This window comes from Adiantum capillus-veneris, chromosome 26 (genome assembly GCF_014529385.1).
Source record: "Adiantum capillus-veneris isolate H3 chromosome 26, ASM1452938v2, whole genome shotgun sequence".
Classification (NCBI taxonomy): domain Eukaryota; kingdom Viridiplantae; phylum Streptophyta; class Polypodiopsida; order Polypodiales; family Pteridaceae; genus Adiantum; species Adiantum capillus-veneris.
In genome coordinates, this window is record NC_140956.1 from 49997241 (window position 1) to 50022818 (window position 25578).

At 40.8% G+C, this 25578-nt stretch overlaps 2 pseudogenes; both read right to left on the reverse strand.

Annotated features, from left to right (window-relative positions):
• Positions 1-1146: 1146 nt before the first annotated feature.
• LOC147423420 (F-box protein SKIP22-like) lies at positions 1147-2334 on the reverse strand (annotated as a pseudogene).
• Positions 2335-5082: 2748 nt separating this feature from the next.
• On the reverse strand, positions 5083-6024 carry LOC147423421 (F-box protein SKIP22-like; annotated as a pseudogene).
• Between the last annotated feature and the right edge of the window lie 19554 nt (positions 6025-25578).

A 25578-nucleotide genomic window follows, 5' to 3' on the forward strand; every position in this document is an offset into this window, starting at 1 on the left:
TAAGAGGCTATGACAAATGTCAACGATGCTCTAAACTAGGGGAACATGAATTTATGACCCTAGCAGTTGACAAACCATTTGAAAAATGGGACATGGAATTTATTGGGCCCATTAAGCTCGTAGCATGTGGATCACAAGACATATATATTATCATAGCCACTGATTATGTGACAAAATGGGTTGAAGCAAGAGCATTTTGCAAGGCAGACGCTATAGCAACAACAAAATTTATGTACAAAAACATAATCACAAGGTTTTTCTGCCCTCTTGAGATCATAAGCAATCAAGGGACACATTTTATCAATGAGACAATAGAGATCCTCATGAAAAAAATGATGATCTCATATAGAAAATCAACCAAGTGTCCCCATGCCAATGGCCAGACAAAAAGTATTAACAAAATACTTGTGGCCATTTTAACAAAAACAGTAGGAGATAAATGAACTGATTGGGAAACAAAGTTATTCGCAACCTTGTGGACTTATCGAGCTTTGTACAAGATAGCCATAGGTTGTACACCTTTCAAACTTTTGTATGGGGTAAAAGCAGTAATACCATGGGAATTTTTAGTACCCAGTCTAACGATAGTTGAAATTGAGGGATGGGATGGGAATGAGCTTTGTGATCATATTAGAAATCTAGAGAAATTGGATGAGAAATGTCACATCGCGCTTCAAGGGATGATCATAAAAATAGTACATAGAAAACAATGGTATGATCGTCAACTAAAAGACAAAAATATATATGAAGGAGATATGGTTCTCTTTGTTGGGGTACGAGATAAAAAATAAAAACTAAAATATACGAGTATGGAACCATATCAAATCTGTGAAATCCCTCCACAAGGGACAATGAAGATTGAAACATTGGATGGAATTGAAACCGTAGGATTCCCCAATAGGAGCAAATTCAAATGTTACTATGACCCCCTAACAATAGAGACGATTAAAATGGCACGTGAGAAACAAGCCGCAAAAGACAAAGAACTCAAACATATACAGGATGCCATCAAGGAAGGCATGGTAATACATATGGTCTCCAATGTGTATTACCAAGCTATCATTATACTATCCAATGGAAAAACATAATAGATCATGCAAGTGCATATAGCTAAACAAGTGGAAACCTTTTGACAATAGTGACATGTTATCTTTGATATCGAGGAGAAAACCTTGTTGAAATGCCATACATAGGTCTTGGAGGCTGATGATATTTTCTCTCAAACATTCTGTTTCTGTCCAAAACCGTAACTTCATAAGCAAATTTCCAACCACAAAAAGATGGAAGCTGCTGGGCTGTTGATGGATTTCCAATCTCCTCAAGAAAGCTCATCATTTGTTGATAAGTGTCTTCGCTCAGAACTACTGCATTCAAATTTGGCAAGATCAACAACAGGGAGGCATTCCAAGATCTTCATTTTAGATCCATCAAAATGACCAAAAAGGATGAAGGTGTAGGCACACCTGCCATCTCACAAATTGCCGTTAGAAGAGGCAAAGATAACCCATCTTTGGCACATTTCCAAATCCCAAAAAAATCAAGATAGGAGATACTTAGATCATCATGTGAAAGAATATTTCCAATTATGTGCTTCGAAGCTAGTATAGAGAGCTTTAGCAGCTGCAAACTCCCCGTGTAATGATGCCGTAAACTACCACATTGTTACCAGGTGTTAAGGACTTTAACACTACATTGCCAACATTATTTTTTGAGTCTTGTATCTCTCGAAACATGTAGTTAATATTTGCAACACCACCATTGGACCATCCACCTGGGAGAGTATATCCTTCTTCCACGGCATTAACTGCTATGAATCTTGTCTCCAACATAACTGCATGCACAACAAGAACAAGAATATCACTACGCCTACGCACATGTCCATGCTCAGCAATCAAAATCCTTTGAAGGATGGTAGGTATGGAATTTGAAACTCTTGCTGTGCTAGCATTTGCATCTTCAACAAGGTCATCATTGGGTAAATTTTCTCCATCAATCTACATATCGGTAGAGACATGGGTAACATCCAATGAGCACTAGGCTTATCCAACATACTTGCAGGGTTCCCAAAAACACAGACTTCTGTGCCGTTAGCAACTGTAGATGTAGATAGATGTACAAGTGAAGATGTTGTTCGAGTGGCTACAGTAGCACAAAGCTCTCTTTGGGTGCTTGTTGCATCCTTGCATGTCAAATCTACACCAGAGAAATCCATACCTGCATAAGAAACTCTCAAACAAAGAAACCCTTGTGTTTTTCTTGTGTGCATAATCACATAAAGGCCTTACCTGGCTGTAGCCCCCTACTATCTCTCAAAATAGAAAATAAGGTCGCCATTGCGAATATCCAATTGGGAGAGCAGAGCAAAAGCTTGGTCTTGGATGGGATATATCTTGTTAAGAGAAATCTCTAAAGGGCGAGAGAAGGGGATCCCTCTGCGTTCAAGATATTCAAGGATGGTATCTTAAAGGCCTTGTAGAGAGCATGCCACTTGAACCTCCAACTTGAGTATTGTTGAAGAGCCACCGCCCACTTCCCTGATGCGAAGATTCATTCTTTCCTATCGCCTATCTCAATAACAAAATGGTGAGTAGCCTTATGTAATTTATCTATCTAGTTTCCTTAACTAAATTTGAAATGTAAATGGAACACATTGTAAAGACTCTCACACACACACACACACACAATTTGTTCATGTGGCATGCTAGAAGCACAAGATGCCAATTGTTGCACCTCTTCGAGATTAGATTTCAGATTGCTATGGGTATGCTGTCCAGTCCATCAAGATGCGAGAGGCTACTACTTAGACCCCTTTGCATCTCATCCAGATCACTCTCGAACCCTTCCAATTCTCCCTTGAACCTATTTAAACATGAGCTCTGTAAAAGAAAGGGCAGAAGTGAAGGGAAGCTTTGTATTTTAATTAAGCATTCTCTTAATTCAATCTTGGACGCATTAATTCCCTGCTTTCTCATTAGTGTAGTGTCTTTTTCTGTGCTTCTACTCCATATGAATGCCTTAGGAATTTTACATGGAGTATTGGTGGAGATGACGAGCCTCTTTCTGATCACGCTCTCTAGTCTATGAAGGTGCCATTTTGCCAGCGCATCATTTCCCTCTCTGCTCATGCCTCTCTTCTTGGAGCCTTGCCTTTGAAACCATATGGCGGCCCGTCCCATTGGCCTCTTGTTGGAGTATGACCCTTGTCTTTTACACCATATGGTGGCCCTTTCCATTGGCCTCTTGTTGGAGTATGATGCTCCATGCAATGGTTCATCTTGCATGCCAGAGGTTGGTCGCCATGCTCAAGAGACCCAAGACATGTCCATTAATTACCCTATCCACCTTAACAAGCATTCCGATGAGCCATGTGAAACGAATTTCTCCCGGTTGAATTCATGGACGCCTCTGCCTCTTCTTGTACCTCCATGGACCATCTATTGCAACACTTGATCCATCAATTTCAGTAAAGTAATCAGATGATGATGTCTTTGATGGAAACCCGACCACTTCAGACGCAACAAATGTTGACCAGAGCAGAGCACCGAATCAAAATATCTGTGTCCGCCGTCCCAAGTGCTTCTCCGGCCTCCAAACAGAACATGTTCTTTCTTGGCTTGATCATTTTGAGAACATGGCTACATACCACGAATGGGAGAATGCTCGCAAGACCCTTGAAAGATGGACTGTTTTAGAAGGCTTGGCTGTTACATGGTATGTGCTCACTCATACAAACACTTGGGAGGAGCATGTTGCAGTAGTTGCGAAAGTTTTGCGACAACTCCAAAAGTACAACTTGAAGATTAGGCTTAAGAAGTGAAAATGGGCCTAGACTAAACTCAAATTTTTGGTATTCGTTGTTTCTAAGGAAGGGGTCAACATGGACCCTTCCAAAATACTAGTTATAGGTGATTTTCCACAACCAACAAATGTTCAACAAGTACACCGTTTTCTAGGCCTTTTTTTTGGGAAATTTGTTTCTCACCTAGCCACCATTGCTCGAGTCTTATGATACACTGAGCAAAATTTACCGAGTCAATAGTAAATCGAGCAAGACACTAGAAAGAATGCAATTGAACACTACCCTATGTCCATGATTAGTGGAGGGACCTATGTTTGCAACACATCAAGTGCCTCATTTAATTAAATAACTTTTGTTCAAGCTCTACCATATGAGTTGACAATAGGTCACTCTACTAGCACAAATGTAGACACACCACTTACTATGCCACTACCCCTTCTTGATTTTTCATGGAGCTCCAACAATCAAACATCACATACATTCCCTATGACCCTATTCCAAGGATCCTAGGGTCTCATATCGGCTCCCATATTAAAACAACAAAGAGGGGATATCAGTTTTCATGTGCATATTGATGCTTCAAGTTTTTCCATAGGTTGTGTACTTGCTCAGGTCGACAAACACAAGGTCGATTACTCTATCATCTTTGCAAGTAGGAAATTGTACAATGGCAAGTTAAATTACACCACCACAGAAGGCAAAGGGTTAGGAATGGTGTATGCTGTGAAGAAATTTTGGCACTACTTTCTAGCTAACCAATTTGTATTCTATGTAGATCACCAAGCTTTGCTGTATCTGGTAAGTAAACCATGCCCCATAGGTAGAATCACACAATGGATGATAATTCGTCTAGAATTTGATTTTATTATTGTAGTATGTCCCAAAAAAAAGCATCACAAATCCCAAATGGAGAACCACCAATAAAAGTTGACAATGACTAACATGGTTGAAGCCACGTTATGCTTGGTTGAATCCATTCCACACTGGAGTGATCATATCATAGATGTTCTAGATCATGGGTTGACAAATGTGAAAGGTCTTGGAAAACAAAAAGCTAGACAAATTATTGAAGAAAGTGCTAACTAGCAACTAATTATGGGATAACTTTAAAAATGGGGCAAGGATGATATTCTCGAGTGCTGTAATAGAGAAGATGCAACCTTGCACACCATGGGGGAAGACCATCAAGGAATTGGTGGTGGCCACTTTGCAGGAGCTAACATTATAGCTTGAGAAATCATGCTAATGGGCTATTGGTGGCCCAACTTTTTAAAGACTGTGGATTATTTGTAAGAGGCTACGACAAATATCAACGATGCTCTCAAACTTCCATGAAGATCTCCTAGAGGCCCTTGTGCACCCCCAAAGCCACCTCTAAATGGTCCACTGCCGAAAGGATAGATGTTGTAATCCCCATCAATAATACCCATTCAAATAAAGCGAGGAGAAAACCTTATTGAAATGCCATACATAGGTCTTGGAGGTTGACGACATCTTCTCTCAAACATTCTCTTTCTATCCAAAACCTAACTGCATAAGCAAATTCTCAACCACAAAAAGATGGAAGCTACTGTGCTACTGATGGATTTCCAAACTCCTAGAGAAGAATGTTTTTCAAAGCTCATCATTTGCTGATAAGTGTCTCAGCTCATAACAACTGCATCCAGCTTTGACAAGATCAACAGTAGGGAGGCATTCCAATATCTTCATTTTTAGCTCCGTCAGAATGACCAAAAGGGATGAAGGTGCAAGCATACCTGCCATCTCACAAACTGTCGTTCAAAGAGGCAAATATAACTCGTCTTTGGCACATTTCCAAAGGCCAAAAAATCAGAATAGGAGCTAATTAGATCATCATGGGAAAGAACATTTCCAATTATGTGCTTTGAAGCTAGCATAGAGAGCTTTAGCAGCTACAAACTCCGCTTGCAATGATGATGTAAACTACCACATTGTTACCAAGTGTTAAGGACTTTAGCACTACATTGCCAACACTATTTCCTCAGTCTCGTATCTCTAGAAACATGTAGTTAATATTTGCAACACCACCATTGGACCATCCACCTGGGAGATTATATCCTTCGTTCATGGAATTAACTGCAACGAAGCATGTCTCCAACATAATTGCATGCACAACAAGAATAAGAAGATCACTAGGCGTGTGCACATGTCCATGCTCAGCAAACAATCAACATCCTTTGAAGGATGGTAGGTATGGAATTGGAAACTATAGTTGTGCATGCATCTGCATCTTCAACAAGGTCATCATTGGGTAAATTTTCTCCATCAATCTACATATCGGTAGAGACATGGATAGCATTTGATGATGCACCACGGTCATCCACCATGCTTGTGGGGTTCCCAAAAACACAGACTCCTATCTATGTCGCCAACTATTGTAGATGTAGATAGATGTAAATTGAAGATGCTCTTTGAGTGGCTACATCAGCACAAAGCTCTCTTCAGGTACTTGTTGCATCCTTGCATGCCAAATTTGCACCAGAGAAAGTCATACTTGCATAAGAAACTCTTAAACAAAGAAACCCTTGTGCTTTTCTTGTGTACATAAGCACATAAAGGCCTTACCTAACTGTAGTCCCCCCTACCATAGCGTGTTGTGGAAATCCTCTCTCAAAATAGAAAATAAGGTCGCCATTGAGAATACCCAATTGGGAGAGCAGAGCAGAATCTTGGCCTTGGATGGGCTCTCTCTTGTTGAGAGAGGTCTCTAAAGGGTGAGAGAAAAGAATCCCTCTATGTTCAAGAGCTTCAAGGATGTATCTTGAAGGCCTTGCAGAGAGCATGCTGCTGGAACCTCCACCTTGAGCATTGTTGACTAAGAGCCACCGCCCACTGCGTTGATGCAAAGCCTCATTCTTTCCTATCACCTATCTCGATAAGAAAATGGTGAGTAGCCTTATGCAATTTATCTATCTCATTTTCTTAACTAAATGTTGGAATGTAAAAGGAACACATTGTAAAGACTCACACACACACACACACACACACACACACACACACACACACACACACACACACACACACACACACACACACACACACACACACACACACACACACACACACACAATTTGTTCATGTGGCATGCTAGAAGCACAAGATGCCAAGCGTTGCACCTCTTCGAGATCAGATTTCAGATTGCTATGGGTATGCTGTCCAGTCCATCAAGATGCGAGAGGCTACTACTTAGACCCCTTTGCATCTCATCCAGATCACTCTCGAACCCTTCCAATTCTCCCTTGAACCTATTTAAACATGAGCTCTGTAAAAGAAAGGGCAGAAGTGAAGGGAAGCTTTGTATTTTAATTAAGCATTCTCTTAATTCAATCTTGGACGCATTAATTCCCTGCTTTCTCATTAGTGTAGTGTCTTTTTCTGTGCTTCTACTCCATATGAATGCCTTAGGAATTTTACATGGAGTATTGGTGGAGATGATGAGCCTCTTTATGATCACGCTCTCTTCGGAGTATGAGCCTTGTTTTACACCATATGGCGTCCCTTCCCATTGGCCACTTGTTGGAGTATGGATGCTCCATGCAATTGTTCTTCTTGTAGGCCAAAGGCTGGTCGCCATGCTCAAGAGACCCAAGACATGTCCATTATTACCCCATCCACCTTAACTAGCATTCTCGCGAGCCATGTCAAACAAATTTCTCCCGACTAAATTCATGGACGCCTGCCTCTTCTTCTACCTCCATGGACCATCTTTTGCAACATTTGATCCAGAAATTTCAGCAAAGTAATCAGATGATGATGTCTTTGATGGCAACCCGACAACTTGAGATGCAACAAATGTTGACCAGAGCAAAGCACCGGATCAAAATATCTGTGTCCACCGTCCCAAGTCCTTCTCCAGTCTCCAAACAGAACATGTTCTTTCTTGGCTTGATCATTTCAAGAACATGGCTACATACCACGAATGGGAGAATGCTTGCAAGATCCTTGAGGTATGGACTGTTTTAGAAGGCTTAGCTGTTACATGGTATGTGCTCACTCATACAAACACTTGGGAGGAGCATGTTGAAGTAGTTGCCAAAGTTTTGTGACAACTCCTGAAGTACAACTTGAAGATTCGGCTTAGGAAGTGCAAATGGGCCAAGACTAAACTCAAATTTTTGGTATTCATTGTTTCTAAGGAAGGGATCAACATAGACCCTTTCGAAATTATAGTTATAGATGATTTTCTGCAACCAAAAAATGTCCAACAAGTACACCGTTTTCTAGGCCTTTTAATTTTTTTTGGGAAATTTGTTTCTCACCTAGCCACCATTGCTCATCCCTTGCATAGCCTTCTACAAACAAAAGTTAAATTTACTTGGGAAACTCCCACAACAAGAGTCCTTTACCAAACTCAAGGAGGAGATTAAAAAGGACACCATGTTTACCATCCAGATTTTTTACAACCTTTTCTTCTTTGCACAGATGCTTCCAATACTGGCATTGGAGCCATTTTACTTCAACAAGATCAATAGGGACATTGGTGTCCAATTAGCTTCATCAATCGCAGCTTGACAAAACCTAAGCAAAATTATTATACCACGGAGAAAGAACTCTTAGCAATTGTTTGGGCGGTCCAAAAATTTCATCCATATGTGCATGATTCTAAAGTCACAATTGAAATATATCATCAACCTTTGACGGCTCTTTTAAAGAAGCAGCATCCTCCAAGCCGACTTTTGCTTTGGATTCTTGCCTTACAAGATTACAAATTTGCACTCATATATGCTCCAGGCAAAGATAACTCAATCGCCGATTTTTTGTCTTGACAACATGAGCACTTGCAGTTGACCCAAGATGCTCATTTTTAGATAGATCAAGGGAAAATGGCACATCTTCAAAACATGGACCCCAAAATCATAGCCATTGTGTCCAAACTGCATGACTCCAAGGATAATATGATTTTACACCATTATTTAGTCAAACATAATGTTGTCTATTATGTGGGCAATCAAGACCCTATGCGACCTGTCGTCCCAAAATCCTTGCATCATGAAGTAGTACGACATTTTCATCATCACCCACTCTATGGTCATCTTGGTTTTTCACAAATGTCTTTCATTTCTTCGAGAACGTTTTTTCTAGCCTCATATGCGACATATGGTTCAGAAGGTTCTTTAGAATTGTTGCAATGCATGGAAATTTAGGATCCAATCTGCAAGCCACAAGGATTATTAGAACCAATCAAGGTCTCTTGTCCATTTGAGCTAGTGGCATGGGATGTGATGGGTCCTTTCCCACAGTTAGTAATCAAAAACAATTCATAATAGTGGCTATTGAATGTTTTACAAAATGGTGCAAGGCAAGAATTGTTCCTGATGTGACAGCCACACAAGTAGCACAATTCCTTTTACAAGATGTCATTGTACGCCATGGGTGTCCACATTCATATTAGCTTATCAAGGCCAATTTTTTTTATTTGAAGTCATGAAAATCGTCTGCAGAAGTCTAGGAGTTGATCAAAAGTCTGCATCCCCTTATCACCCTCGGACCAATGGACTATGTCAGCGATTGAATAAAACTCTCAAACAGATGCTGAAGGAATATGTGGATCCATTGCATAGCAATTGGGATGATATGTTGCCATTCATCTTACATGCATATAGCTGCTATGTTTAAAGCTCAACAAGAATCAGCCCTTCTAAAGCAGTTTATGGTCAAGATCCAATTTTACCACCACAATTACCATTTTTACAGATTGAATCCTGATTTCAAGATACAAATGATTAGTATGCTTATTTGCGGGAGTATCAACCTTTGTTGTGAGAAGCCATCTTACAAAATCAAATTGCAAAAAACCAATACAATTGGCATTATGATGATGGGCAAGTCCCAGTCACTTACAAGGAAGGTCAAACTATGTATCTTTATTTTCCTCATCGGCGGCGAAAGGACAATTCTAAGAGTTTTTTGCATAAATGGGATGGACCCTACACGGTGGTTCACAAAATTTTACCAATACCAATGTGCTACAACGAGAGTCTAGTGGCCGCGTAACAATAGCCCATGTGAGCCAAATTCATCCATATTCCACTTAAGTCACAATAAGTGAGATGCCCACGGGTGAACACCCTCCTCCCACGTTAGAAGACAAGAATCAAAAGAATTCAAAAGTAAAAATGCCAAATCAGCCACGCTATGACAGTTACAAACCACCTTTTCTTGTAAACTAGGCATCGTTTAGAATCTACAAATTTCTTATAGGAATGCAGCAAGTCACCCAATCCTCATCAGGAGAGAGCCACTTCTTCTCACGTAGCATGGTGTCGCTTTCTACTATTTTTCTTCAGCCCAAGCAAGAGCCTCTCTCTCCTCAATATTCTCCCTTGGATTCCACAGATGAAGTGACCTCATATATCAGCAACAAAATTGGCATCGTCAATCATCAAATGCAAAACCAGGCACTGTATAACTCCATTAAGCAAGAATGGGAGGCATTCAAAAAGGAGACACTCATGAAGCATTCCTTGTATTGTCAAACCATGGCCGCTCTCCTAGCTGATTGTTCTCTGCAGCATAAGTGCAATCGAGCTCCCTCGACCTCAATTGTAGGTGGAAGTGTAGCATGCTCATGTTGTGGGCACCCTAGTCAAGAAAAGAAGGACAAGCATATGGACAAGAAGCACGAGATGCCAAGATTTGCACCTCTCTGGGATCGGATTTTGGATTGCTACGGGTACGTTGTCCAGTCAATGAAGATGCAAGAGGCAACTACTCAGACCCCTTTGCATCTCACCTAGATCACTTTCGAACCCTTCCAATTCTCCCTTGAACCTATTTAAACATGAGCTCTGTAAAAGGAAGGGCAGCACTGAATGGAAGCTTTTGTCTTTTCTACTCCATGTGAACACCTCAGGCAATTTACATTCCCAAAGAAAAGGAGAAAAGTTGAACCATCTATAAGCTACAGAAGAGTAGGAGTGTGGCAAGCAAAGGGCATATAGACCACACACCCACACACATGCGCACACACACATACACACACCTACACACACACACACACGCACCTACCTTCATATTATAAATGAAATCGGTACCTTTGATTTAACAAACACAATAGTGAAACTTGTGGTTACCCTGTCAAGAAGTGCGCAGTGCGACTAGGAAAGCGCCCGGCCTCTGACTGTGAGGATTCGTAGAAAAATCAAGCAAGGCGTAGACGATTTGAAGCCAAAAACACACTAAAAAAGAACAAAACTCCATCCATGAAAGCTCCACTTTGAAAAAGAACCAATACTAACTCAAAACTCTTGTGTGTGTGAAGATTAGGTGTAGCCTCGCTCCCAATTGCACAGATGCAGTGCTCATTCGACCTATTGAAAACCCTAAATTTACACTTCGATTCTTCGTCGTGACCATTTCATGGAAGCTTCAGTACTTCATTGGAGAATCCCAAGTAGTTATTTGAGGAGGGGAAACCCTAATTGGAGGCCTCACAGCCTCAACCATGTAGTGGAAGCAGCACGGGACTGCACTAGCACCTTGTATAGGAATGGCTGTATCTCCTTGCTCATGTGCCCAAATGAGCTCATTCTTGGCTCTAACAATTCACACACAACTCGAGCAACAACTCCAGCATCGTTGATGTGGCATTTTGAGCTATTTTGAGCATTTTGCTAGGCTATTTTTAGGCCATTTTTAGCCATTTTTAGCCCAAAAATATCACTTTTTGTCCGTAAAAAGCCCAAACGAGCTGGGAAAAATCCCTAGAATTGTGGAGAAATCCCATTGGGCTCAAATTTCATGTTTAACCTTATTTTACCACTTGATAATCACTTTCGACACGTCTTTCACGCCAGTGCACGAAACCTGCTATTTTTGGCCGAGATTGCCCGCATTGAACTTTCTAGGCAAAACGAGCGTGCCACTTCGAAACACTTGACATTTGTACATTCCTAAAGAAAACTAGGCATATATTTATGTGAAAAAGAATTCCATAGTGTCACGTGTAGGGCCTCGTCCGCTCGGCAAGGTATGTACTCGGCTGCAACCGTGGCATTCATCTTCGCATGTATCATACTATGTACATTATAGCATTTGGTCCCACACATCATAAACATTAAGAGTGAGGTAGATATTTTAATTTCACATTATGAACGTGCCATGGCACGACATCCACCCCCTCTAAACTTGTACATCTCCGGCATGTGCCACATATTTTTTTTGCAGGTTCAGTCTTCATTTAAGTCAACATACATGTCGATTTCATCATCGCTTGCAACAAAATCTAACACATCATCCTCTTGTTCTTCATCCACATCCATACCATTTTCATCAGAGCCTTCATTTTGACCTTCCTGTGAATCAAAGGGATCTGTATCACCTCTTCTTTTGAATAACTTGATTCTTTTCCCTGCAATGGGAATCTTCATTTTTGTCCCATCTAATTCATGAGAGGTATAAGTTGCATTCCCATGTACATGCTGAACCACATAAGGACCAAACCATCTCTTTGAAAGCTTTCTTATTGTTGAATGTTGGTTATCAAGACTATTGTCATACACCAACACCCAATCACCTTCCTCAATAGCTTTAGGTCTGACCCTATGCCTCTTGTCGAATTTGTCCTTATTCTTTAACCTTGCATCTTTTAATCGTGCTATTGCAATCTCAATATCGTGGGGCCTTCTTTCTAACTATTGTATGCGCAAAGCAAGAACGTCTTCCCTACTCATTCCATCTTCCCAAGGTAATACATTCCATGTGGGAATTACATCCTCAATTGGCATTACAGGTTTCTGACCATACATCAACTCAAAAGGCATATAACCAGTAACCGAGCTATGAGTTGTACAATCAGCGCATAAAGCATAAGGCAACAACCTAGGCCACTCTCCCATTTTACCTTTGCAGGACTTAGCTAAATATTTAATGATAGGAGGATGCCCACGCTCCGATTTACCATTTCCCTCAGGATTATATGTAGTAGTGAGAGCAAGTTTAATGCCCAACCTAGAGAAAAACTCCCTTGCTTTGTCAGCATCCAACTCACCCCTATCCGATGTTATTTTCCCAACACAACCATAACGGCTAATTACATCATCCAAGAGGAACTTACATACCCCTTCTGCGCTTCTTGTTCTTAGAGCATGACCTTCACCATGGATTGAAGCACTTTGGTTGAGGAAATCTCCCTCCTTTCTGCAGCTTGCTGCTGCTGCATAAAAACTGCAAAAGCTTGAAACGTTTGCATTGTGACTGGATCAAACCGAACCCCCTGTTGCTCTTCTTGCTCCATAGCTTTAAAAATTTCTTTTGAGACCTTCAATGAAGATTTTGAACCCTCACCCTAGCCTACTTTGGGCCGGGTTCACCAAAAACGTGTCAAGAAGTGCGCAGTGCGACTTGGAAAGCGCCGGGCCTCTGACTGTGAGGATTCGTAGCAAAATCAATCAAGGCGTAGACGATTTGAAGCCAAAAACACACTAAAAAAGAACAAAACTCCATGCATGAAAGCTCCACTTTGAAAAAGAACCAATACGAACTCAAAACTCTTGTGTGTGTGAAGATTAGGTGTAGCCTCGCTCCCAATTGCACAGATGCAGTGCTCATTCGACCTGTTAAAAACCCTAAATTTACACTTCGATTCTTCATCGTGACCATTTCATGGAAGCTTCAGTACTTCATTGGAGAATCCCAAGTAGTTATTTGAGGAGGGGAAACCCTAATTGGAGGCCTCACAGCCTCAACCATGTAGTGGAAGCAGCATGGGAATGCACTAGCACCTTGTATAGGAATGGTTGTATCTCCTTGCTCATGTGCCCAAATGAGCTCATTCTTGGCTCTAACAATTCACACACAACTTGAGCAACAACACCAGCATCGTTGATGTGGCATTTTGAGCTATTTTGAGCATTTGTTTAGGCTATTTTTGACCATTTTTAGCCATTTTTAGTCACTTTTTGTCCGTAAAAAGCCCAAACGAGCTGGGAAAAATCCCATTCGGCTCAAATTTCATGTTTAACCTTATTTTCCCACTTGGTAAGCACTTTGGACACGTCTTTCATGCTATAGTACGAAACTTGCTATTTTTGGCCGAGATTGCCCGCATTGAACTTTCTAGGCAAAACGAGCGTGCCACTTCGAAACACTTGACATTTGTACATTCCTAAAGAAAATTGGTCATATATTTATGTGAAAAAGCATTCCATAGTGCCACGTGTAGGGCCTCGTCCGCCCGGCAAGGTATGTACACGGTTGCAACCATGGCATTCATTTTTTAATGTATCACACTATGTACATTATAGCATTTGCTCCCACACATCATAAACATTAAGAGTGAGGTAGATATTTTAATTTCACATTATGAACGTGACATGGCACGACATCCACCCCCTCTAAACCTGCACATCCTCCGGCATGTGCCACAGATATCTTTTGCAGGTTCAGTCTTCATTTAAGTCAACATACATGTCAATTTCATCATCGCTTGCAACAAAATCTAACACATCATCCTCTTGTTCTTCATCCACATCCATACCATTTTCATCAGAGCCTTCATTTTGACCTTCCTGTGAATCAAAGGGATCTGTATCACCTCTTCTTTTGAATAACTTGATTCTTTTCCCTGCAATGGGAATCTTCATTTTTGTCCCATCTAATTCATGCAAGGTATAAGTGGCATTCCCATGTACATGCTGAACCACATAAGGACCAAACCATATCTTTGAAATCTTTCTTATTGTTGAATGTTGGTTATCAAGACTACTGTCATACACCAACACCCAATCACCTTCCTCAATAGCTTTAGGTCTGAGCCTATGCCTCTTGTCGAATCTGTCCTTATTCTTTAACCTTGCATCTTTTAATCGTGCTACTGCAATCTCAATATCTTGGGGCCTTATTTCTAACTGTTGTATGCGCAAAGCAAGAAGGTCTTCCCTACTCATTCCATCTTCCCAAGGTAATACATTCCATGTGGGAATTACATCCTCAATTGGCATTATAGGTTTCTGACCATACATCAACTCAAAAGGCATATAGACAGTAACCGAGCTATGAGTTGTACAATCAGCCCATAAAGCATAAGGCAACAACCTAGGCCATTCTCCCATTTTACCTTTGCAGGCCTTAGCTAAATCTTTAATGATAGGAGGATGCCCACGCTCCGATTTACCATTTCCCTCAGGATTATATGCAGTAGTGAGATCAAGTTTAATACCCAACCTAGAGAAAAACTCCCTTGCTTTGTCAGCATCCAACTCACCCCTGTCCGCTATTATTTTCCCAACACAACCATAACGGCTAATTACATCATCCAAGAGGAACTTACATACCCCTTCTGTGCGTTTTGTTCTTAGAGCACGACCTTCGTCTTCTCGTGCAAGCACTATGTATCTCATTTTCCATAAGCTCAATGGCATTGTAACCAGATCTACTACCCACTTGTAATGCATGGCTAATGGGTAAGTAGGGTGCAACCCATCACGATGACGTACATTTGAATACATTTGACAGGTTTCACAGGACTCCACAAAGTGAGATACATCTTTATACATACCTTTCCACCAATACCTCTCTTTCATTTTAGTAAAGGTGGCCCATACACCTCTATGTCCAGTATAAAGACTCTCACGAAACTTTTTCATAAGCTCATTTTGAGCGTCCTTATCATTCACGACTCTCATTGGCATTCCATTTCTTTGTTTTGGGCGCTTCCATAAGTACCCATATTTCAAAAAGTATCCATAGGCCTTTCTCCACGCGTATTCTTTTGAACTCTTGATCAGTCACCCCTTCTTGCTTTGTCAAAGTCCTCAGATAGCGTCCAATGAGCAACTAGTCAACTTGATATAGGTCCTCTGTAAATGACTCAAGTGCATTTGACATACAAACATGATCGCCCTTGGCATGAGAGATACTATAGAAGTGTGTGCCTACATCAGTGCCCTCAACAACCATGTCTTCTTCTTTTTCATACCTTGCTCTTGAAAGCATATCTGCAACTAGATTCCCACACAAGATTTCAGCAGCTTTTGAGAAGCAAATTCCGGGGAAAATTTCATTTCCGTTGACACCACCGCCAACGAGAGCTCAAGCCCGGGAAAGTTGCACGAAAAAAAAGTACTCACCTCACCCACGCACCCTCGTCGAAATTGCCATTGACTTGAGCGCTTCCGCACTGGATTGCACCTCCGCAGTGGTTTTTGGTACCGTAGGTTGCACTACCACAACGGATTGCACCACCGCAGCATTTTTCAGCATCGACATTTGCGCTCTCGCAGTGAATTGCACCGCCACAACGGTTTTTGGCACCGCCAATTGCACTCCCGCAGCGTATCCCACCATCGTAGCGATTCTCGACACCACCGTAGAACACTGCCCTTTACATATTTGACGTTAGGGAGTCCTTCATCTTATGGAACCACACTAGTCATCGAGAAAAAACCGCTAGTGTCTTTGAACCAAAGGTGGCCATTTTAGGGTGAATCCGTGCTAGTCCAATGCAATTGATTGCTAAGGAAATATTTGACTATAGGTGACCATACTAGAGATAAGTGAGGCTCCAGTGGATTGTATCCTAGTACTTCAAAGTGAGGTCCGATGTGGTCCATTGGAATTTTCTAGAGAACTTTAGAAGTTTATCAAAATGATTCCTAGCCATTCGGGTTGGGGATGTTACAATGTATATGTATGTTACAATGTATATAGGTATGTTATAAAGATACATAGTTTGACCTTCGGTGGATTGTGGACACCCATGGCGTACAATGATATCTTGTAAAAGGAATTGTGCTACTTGTGTGGCCGTCACGTCAGGAAAAACTCTTGCCTCGCACCATTTTGTTAAAAATTCAACGGCCACTATTAAGAATCGATTTTTGTTTATTGATTGTGGGAAAGGACCCATCACATTCCATGTCACTGGCTCAAAAGGACAAGAGACCTTGATTAGTTCTAATAATCCTTGCGGTTCGTAGGTTGGACCCTTAATTTCCATGCATTGCGTACAATCCTTAAGAACCTTGTGAACCATATGTCGCATATGAGACCAAAAAAACTTTGTCAAAGAAATGAAAGACGTTTGTGAAAACCAAGATGACCATAGAGTGGGTGATGATGAAAATGCCGTATAACTTCATGATGCAAGGGTTCTGGGATGACAAGTCACATAGGGTCCTGATTGGCCACATAATAGACAACATTATCTTTGACTAAATAATGGCGTAAAATCATATTATCCTTGACGTCATGCAGTTTGGACACAATGGCCATGATTTTGGGGTCCATGTTTTGAAGATGTGCCATTTTCCCCAGATCTATCTGAAAATGAACGTCTTGGGTCAACTGCAAGTGTTCATGTTGTCGAGACAAAAAATCGGCGACAAAGTTATCTTTTCCTGGAACATATTTGAGTGTGGCTAATACAAGAATTCACTTGGCTAAATGCGTCTTTTGGTCTTTGCAAGACCAAAAGTGATCCAAATTTAATGAAATTTGGTCTATATGCTTCCTAAATGTTGTAGATCACAAGAATACACTTAGATGTAACTTTTGACCCCAGATCTGGCCTCTAAGACTTCATATGCGTATGAAGTCATTTGCTCAAATTTTAGTTTTGTTTCTACCAGAGGTGCCTCGTAGTGTGTAGATCAAGAATATGTGCTCACAACAAATTTTAAATATCAAAATTGGACAAAGTCGTCAGTTTTCACAAGGAAATCCCTTGAAAGAGTAAAATCCTCTTTGTTTTCAATATATATGTCCAAATGACATGAGATTTGGTGTACTCCAACATGTTTCATGGAATGTTGAAGCCTCGTCTCTAATTACGTAGGTATGACCAAACAATTGAAAGAGAAAAACGAGCTTCCACCTTCAATTCGACCATTTTTTAATTTTTGTCGAGGTTTAAGAGCTTCCATATTGAAGGCCACACATGTTTTTGATGAAGGAATCCCTAATTAACACCCTCACAATCTCATATACAAAAAGAGACAGAGGCGGGACTACATTACACATTCATTGAGCATCTAGGAAGTGAATACCCACAAAGGGAAAAAGTACAGGTTTTTGTTGTTAACAATAAGCATACCCCTTGCTTGCCCACGGAAAGATTTTTGGCGTGTCAATTTTTGGGTATTTCCATGGAATTTAGTCATTTTTGGACAAAACATTGGCCATTTTTGACCCCAAAATGACTATTTTAAGCATACAAATTTCCAAACGACCTGGGAAAAATCCCTAAATTTGTGAAAAACATACCTTGAGCTTAGTTTTCATGTTGAACATAATTTTCTCACTTGTCATGACCTCTTGTTACATCTATGATGACGACGCATACTAGTTGTTATTTTTCGTAGTTTTTGTCGGCATGAAACTTTCTAGGCGAAGTAAGCACACTACGATGGAACGCTTGGCATATGTACATTCTTGAGACAAGGTAGGCATGTTTTGAAGGAACAAAACACACTTCAACACTACATCGAGGGTCACAACTCCCCAAATAGTTATGTATAGGACAATATCCGTGCTAGTCGCTTTTGCACGTATCATACTATGTACATTGTAGCATTTGTCCCCATGTATCAAGAAACATAGGAGGTGAGGTAGATCTTTGTTTTTACATTATGTACCGACCACAATACAAAATTGTCTTGCTCAAAAAGTGTCAAAATTCAATTGTGAAACTTGCTATGAGTTATCAGTGTTGTGAGGAACCTATGGAGTGAAACTCACTTCATTCTACCAAGTTAGACTTTATATGCATATGAAATATAAAGGGCACTTTTAGAGACCAAAATTGAAATCTAAGCTTACTAGGGTGTTAAGCACCACAAGACAAGCTCACACACCAAATTTTGTGAAGATCTGAGCACATAGACTTTATACGTAGCCAGATCTGACAGTCAAATTGCACTTTTGACCGCATAGGAGGGTTGGAAATGATGTGTTAAGCTTGCTTGAAAAATTTCATCTCATTTGGACACATACTTTTGCGTTTAAAGAGATTTTGCAGATACAAAACTGAAAAGGTGAAAAAGAGGTGATTTTGAGCAATTTTGACATCCAAAATTTGTTGTAATCACATAGTCTTGCTGTATGCATCAAGGAGTACCTTGGGTAGAAATCTAAGTGAATTTCGAGCCAAAAGACTTTATACGCGTATAAAGTCTCATAGACCAGATTTGGGTCAAAAACAAACATTTGAGTATACCCTAGTGTCCTAGAGGATAAAAGAAGTCCCTAGTCAAAATTTCATAGAATTTGGAGCTCATTTGGGCTTGCAAAGAGCAAAAGATAGAAAACTGTAGTTTCAAGCTTGGATTGGTCTTAATTTGCTCAAAAAATGTCCAAATTGAATTTTGAAACTTGCTGAGAGTTGCTTGAGTGATAAGGAATCAGTGGAACAAAAGTCACCTCATTCTACCACAAAATGCTGTATACGCGTATAATATCTCAAGTGTCAAAATAAAGGTCAAATTCAGAGACTGAGCATACCAGTGGGTAGAGGAGATCAAGGAGAGCTCACATACCAAATTTTGTCAAATTTTGAGCACATAGACTTCATATGCGTATGATGTCTCAAGTGTCAAAGTAGAAGTCAAAAGTTACATCTGAGCTGTTTGCCAGTATAAAAGAAGCCTAGTGACCAAGTTTCAACAAATTTGGGTCACAATTGCTCAAGATACAATAAAAAATCCTTGATCCTGAAACTGTTTTGAGTGCTATTTCAAGTGCAGTTCACCAAGACTGCTCTAACTTTTTATAGACAACTCCAAATTGAGTCAGGTACAGCTAGGAGGAAAGCTTATGGGCAATAGGACTAGACCTGGTTTTAGAGCTGAATTTTTCCAGGTTTCCTAAATCCAAAATTTTAGGGTACCCGGAACTAGTTTCCAAAGACCAAGAAAGTCACAAATTCTTTACTTCTGAGAAACCTGATCAAGGGTAAAAGGGGATAACTTGTACTAAGCCAAGGTGCTTGTTAAGGACTATCAAAGTAGAGAGTGGATTTGACTTTAACAAAGCTAAGATCATCATGATGGAAAGCCAATCCGCCAATCCCTTGGTAGATATGAGCCAAGGTATGACAAGCCAAGCTAGAAGTGTTGAAATGCCAATCTTTCCACACCTTGACACAAGCCCAGATACATTGCCACCATGGCTGTACCCAAATGCAACAATATAATATGAATTTTATAGAGATGGATATTTGGTCAATGAAGGACCACATATCTCTCCACCAAGCATGAGAAATCCTACGAGAATTCCAAAGAAGAAGCCACCTGGATTCCCTTCTAGAGCAATAACGAGAGACAGAATGATCACAGAGAGGGCAGGCATTCCTTCTCAAGGACCATGTGTACCATCACCACCCCCTATAACCTACTCCTATCCAAATCAAAGAAAAACCTTGAGAAGACATGATACTGACAGTGACACATCATCTCAGAGGAGTGATTCACCAAGAATCCAACCCACTATAAAGCCATAGGTATCTAGCGAGCAAATTAATCTTATAGAAGGATTAGCTTAGAGACTTGCTCCTTTAGTCAAATCTAACCTCCAAGAATCTCTATGGTGCAAGATTGAGAGAAAATGGACAACCATACGAGAGAAAACTGTTACTACGGCATGGAGAATGCTAAGGACATGTATGTACAACCTATTCCAGTAGCACCTACTCCACCTAGGTATGCTATGGGAAATGCGCCAGGACCAGTAGGAGTTTCAAGAACACAGCATGTCTTAGGACAACAACCTCCACTGATGGGTGCTATAATGCCTATAGACATGAGATACAGGCTGATGATGGAAGTATCTAATAAACATGCACTAGTACCAGCTACAATGTGTTATAACAATCAAAGTGGGTGCTGCCCTTCGAAGCGATAGAAGATGAGAGAAACACACGGAGTGGTGAGTCATGTACAACCTCCACCTCTTGCGTTTTGACCTGAAGAAAGAAGATACAAGATGGACAAAAGGACATTCCAGTTCATTGCTAAGAGAGGCTTAGCTAGGTCAGAGCCTGTTTACAACCAAGAGGAATTGGAAGAAGAAGCTCCTCAATTGGAGATAGATTGTTACAAAAGCCGTGGCAAGCACTTGGTCAAACAATGTCCTCAGGAGGAAATCACACAAGTGAACACCTATTGTCTTGATTGTGGCATCATTCACTTGATCCCCGAATGTTCAAAAAACCCAAATCACCTCAGAAAGATCACGACAAAAGTCTCAGGAATTGTTCATCTACCCAATAGCACAGAAAATGACAACGTCATACCAGTTCAAGTAGTTACAAGAGAGCAAGCTCAAAAGGAAGCTATTGAGAACCCAGAGACAGAGAAAACAAAAATTGACAGAAGTCTAGAGACGGGTGAACCATAGATTGTTGCACCTAGTCAAAAAACCAAGAGAAAATGGAATAGATGGAAAGCTAGAAAGGCTAGTATGAAAGCACGTAAGGAACAAGAGCAAAAATCCCTAGCTGAGAAGCTTACTCAAGCTGAAGAGAAGATAAGACAACATGAGGAGAGGATTGCACCTTCTCTTACAGAGGTGCCTCAACCTCCAAAACCATTTATGGAAAGTGAGCCAATAAGTGCTAGCTCAAGAGGATCAGTGTTGGTCGAGAAGGTTAATGAGCATTTGGACGACCTCCTAAAAGACTATGAAATATGGCTCAAAAACAACCAAACCTAAGAACAGAGATGGATGACATATCCATATGCGGAACTAGAAAAGGACAGGCTTGAAATGTGCAAGATTTGATTCAAAAAGCCCAAGCTTTATTAGAACCACAAATTGGAAAACCTAAGGGTGTGATCTCTGTCCCACCTAAACAAGTAATCCCACCAAGACAAGAAGGAGAAAAGCTAGATTCCATTCATGAGCATAGACCAAAGCTCAAAGACCCCGCACTAGATCCAAGGATAGTGTTGAATAGCACGGATAGCTCTTCCAAGGGATTTCACATAGACATACCTCAGAGTTGTAAAGACATAGATGGTCTCTACGAATTGTGGAATCAAGTTAGAGAGTCCAATGAAGCGAGTGATCTAAGTAGACGAGTAAACCAAACGAGTGATGGAAGAGGAGTGTCTCTTCTACCAATAGAGGAAATTGAGATTGGATCTCAAATGAACCTAGAACTGGAATTGTATTGGGGAGACAAAGGCTCTGTACAGTCTATGGACAATCAACCCCATTCGCTAAGAACACTACCATCCTATATGGGAGAGTATGAGGCCAAGTCAATTGTTGTTGCAGTCCCATCACAGAGACTGTCTCCGAATAAGGTCATAGATTCAAAAGAGCTGATAGATATTCTATTTACCCCAATCACTTGTACGATAACGTTAGCCGATTTGTATAGAATACGACCAAACATGTGGGCTACTATGGGAAAATTCCTAGAGAAATTTGGTGTTAAAAAAACTAATCACTCAAATCGAGAAAGGGATCAAAGAGCTGAAAATGCCTCAGCTAAACACTCCAGTGCCTTTAAACAAGGTAGGTGAGTATTCTGAGGGAGATAATGAGAACACCACTCTTCTTGTGGAATTCCAAGGTGTGAAAAACCATGGCCACCCTTGACAGTGGAGCCGACATCTCCATTGCAACAAAAGAGGTCTAGAAAAAATGGGGAAAACTAGTAGTGGGGGCTACAAGGATGAAACTGCAACTTGCAGACGGACACATGGAAAGCCCATAGGACTGCTAAAAAAAGTGGTTGATACTTCTTCTGGCATTGAATTTGAGCAAACCTTTGCTATTGTTGACTTTGGCAAGAAGAACAACTATAATATCATTCTGGGAAGACCATTCATGCGACAATTGAAAATGGTCCAAAACTGGGGTTATGACCATATCTACTTGAGACATATGGAAACCACAACAAGGGTAAATTTGAAGGACCATATTTACAGGGATGTGACAAGAACACCTATGGAAGAGTTTGATTCCACTATTGTAGAGGGATCAGAACTTTCAGCATGGTTGGGAAAGCCTAAAGAACTGTGGATATGGGGAGCTTCACAATGCGGAAACTTAACACGAGAGGAAGGCATCCTAGAAATGGAAATTGAAGATGAGGATTATATCCTAGAACCCTTTCTTGAGTAAGAGTTAGAGCCACATGGATGGGAAAACATCTTGGCTACTCTGGATGTGTGTGCTATTCAAGAAAGTCCAACAACGAAGTTTTGTGATGAATATGGCTTTGATGTCGTTCCTTACTTTGCAGTTAGTGTGATCCAGGAGAACAAAGATGCAGAAGACGATGAGGTCTATGACTTTGTAGAACACTTTGAGCTTCAAGAAGATGCCGACATTGGGAATATCAACAACCAAGAAGGTGACATAAACAAAACTTTAACTAATGTGCAATTTTATGATTGTCTAGATCAGAAACCCCAAGAACCAATGTCATCACTAAAGAATAACGTGCATCAAATGTGGATTCCAAAATCCATGGTGGGAATGCAACGGCAACAAGCACCCTCATATGTGGCTCTTATACAGAAAGAAAATACTCAGCCAAGAAGAACATAGCCATGTCAACGAGCTACCAGCACTCTAATCAAGTGGATACCAAAGTCATCCCAAAAAAAACAACCCAAGAGCAAACAGATAGTAACTTTCCATAACCAGCCAAATCACAAAGGGAAAGTGCTAGAATGCAACCTTGCGGAGGATAGCAGTGATAGTGATGACTCTTATGACATTCCTTACCAGAAACTCAGGTCATCACCATCACTAGCAACTTCAGTAACAACCAAGGACGGCCAAAAAAAAAGAACAACGAGTCAAAACCAAAAAGTTTGACAAATCTAGATACCAAAGAGCCAGATTGGCCAAAAACAAGTATGGATCAAGAAAACGTAGATCTTTGATGAAAAATCACAAGATCCTTAGCCATCAAAAAAGAGTCAAAGCCTGCAAGAAAATCTAGGAAAAACACAAAGTCGCAACCTTCCACAACTCAGATTTGGGTTTCAAAGAAGTTGACACAAGCACACAGAGGTCAGGGGTTCATTTGGATTCCAAAACAATTAAATGGTAACTCCCAACGTCTGAATCTTATCCTCAACCAAGAATACAAGAGCTGAAGCAAAGACCACCAAAGACTCACACAAAGACAAGGTGGATCCCAAGGAAGTCTCTTCAAACACAAACGAAGCAGGGATAAGTATGGGTTCCCAGACGAACATCGTCCACAAAACAGCCGGTGATCACAAAGAAGTGAGTGAAAACCAAAAACACTGTTGTTACTGCACCATTGCTTGAATTCTTTCAATTCCTCCTATAATTACAATACATTTAGAAGAGAACCCACTCTCAGGAACAATGCCAGATATGACAACCAACCACAAGGCTAAACTGGCTTCCAAAGAAGCATCAAACAGATAAGTAAGCCTTCGAAAAAGCTCTACAACTTTCTATCAAGCAAACAACACATGAGCTTCAAGAAACATCACATTGCTTAGAATAGGAAGCCTCACCAGCAAATGCCAGTAAGAAAATTGCTTATACCCACATCTTTGCACATTATAAATCTTTTCCATGCATTGACTATGTTTGCATAATAGGGCTACATTGCAAGGCCTGCATAGGCACAATTTTTTATATCCCAAGCATAACACATACCCTTGGTGATACCCTATCATCAAGGAGGACCCCAAATAGGAGGGGGCGGAGGCATTCTAAGTCTACAACACGACATAAATCAACAAAGCCTTATTCTTGAGAGTTATGAAATGCTGTGGATTATGGTTAAAGCATCATTTGTAATAAGTAGATAGTCTAGTCGCAGAAGCCGGGGTGCAATGGAACTTCTAGATTGTAAATACCAAGCCATTTGACCCCTCAAACTCTATTTTTGGTTAACCTAAGATATCCTTAGTATATAAGGTACCTAGGTCATTTTTATAAGGACACACACAACTTTTATCATAATCATAGTTTTAGCGTTGTCGTCTACTGTGTGTGAGAGAGGAAGAGCGAGAGCATGAGCTTCATCCTGGTGCTACTCCCCGCTCATTCATCGCATTGTAGATCCCACTGCACCATCGCGCTAGCCTCAGCAAGATCTACGCGACAACGCCAAGCATTTCTTGTGGAATGAAGTATACGCGCTCGAGTATCTACGAGCTATTTTCATTTGTAAGTATATCAAACAATGTCCGTTTTTTGCACGCAAGTAATCATTAGAATCGTAGCGACAAAAGCTACGCATAGGTACTCATATATTTCAGTTTCGAGCACTTTCAAAATTTTGCTCCATCGCCATACACAATTTCTTTAAATGGGTCTAGATCTAGGGTTTTGAGTGTAGAGGCTTAGGGATAGATGTATCCTAGTGAGGGGATGGTGCTCCTTAAGTTTCGTACGATTCTGGTATGGTTTAGTGATCTTCCTTCCGTTTGTTTATATGTGAGCTAGGTGGTGTAGTTGAGAGCAGTTAGACTCTAGGTTGTGGTTTAGTTGGCCTTCCAGAGTGTTGTATGTGTAGGATGGTCTCAGCTTGACAAGCTAAAGAGATTTCCTCCGGGTGCCTATCGTGTCATCTGTGTCCTCAACTAACATCACGTTGATCTAGGTTGTGTTACATGCACTTTATGGGTGGTGTGATGCTTTCCCGCAACAATTTGTTTCATGGCTCTTCCCATAGCTTGTTTCTTCAATCTTTGTCTACTTCTAGGATGCTTGCTTCCAGTTTGGTGGCAGGCGCAATGCACCTAGTTGTTTTCAAACTCAACTAGTTGTTGGATGATGGCCAGCACGTGCGGCATGTCTTCTCGCCGTGCTAGCCA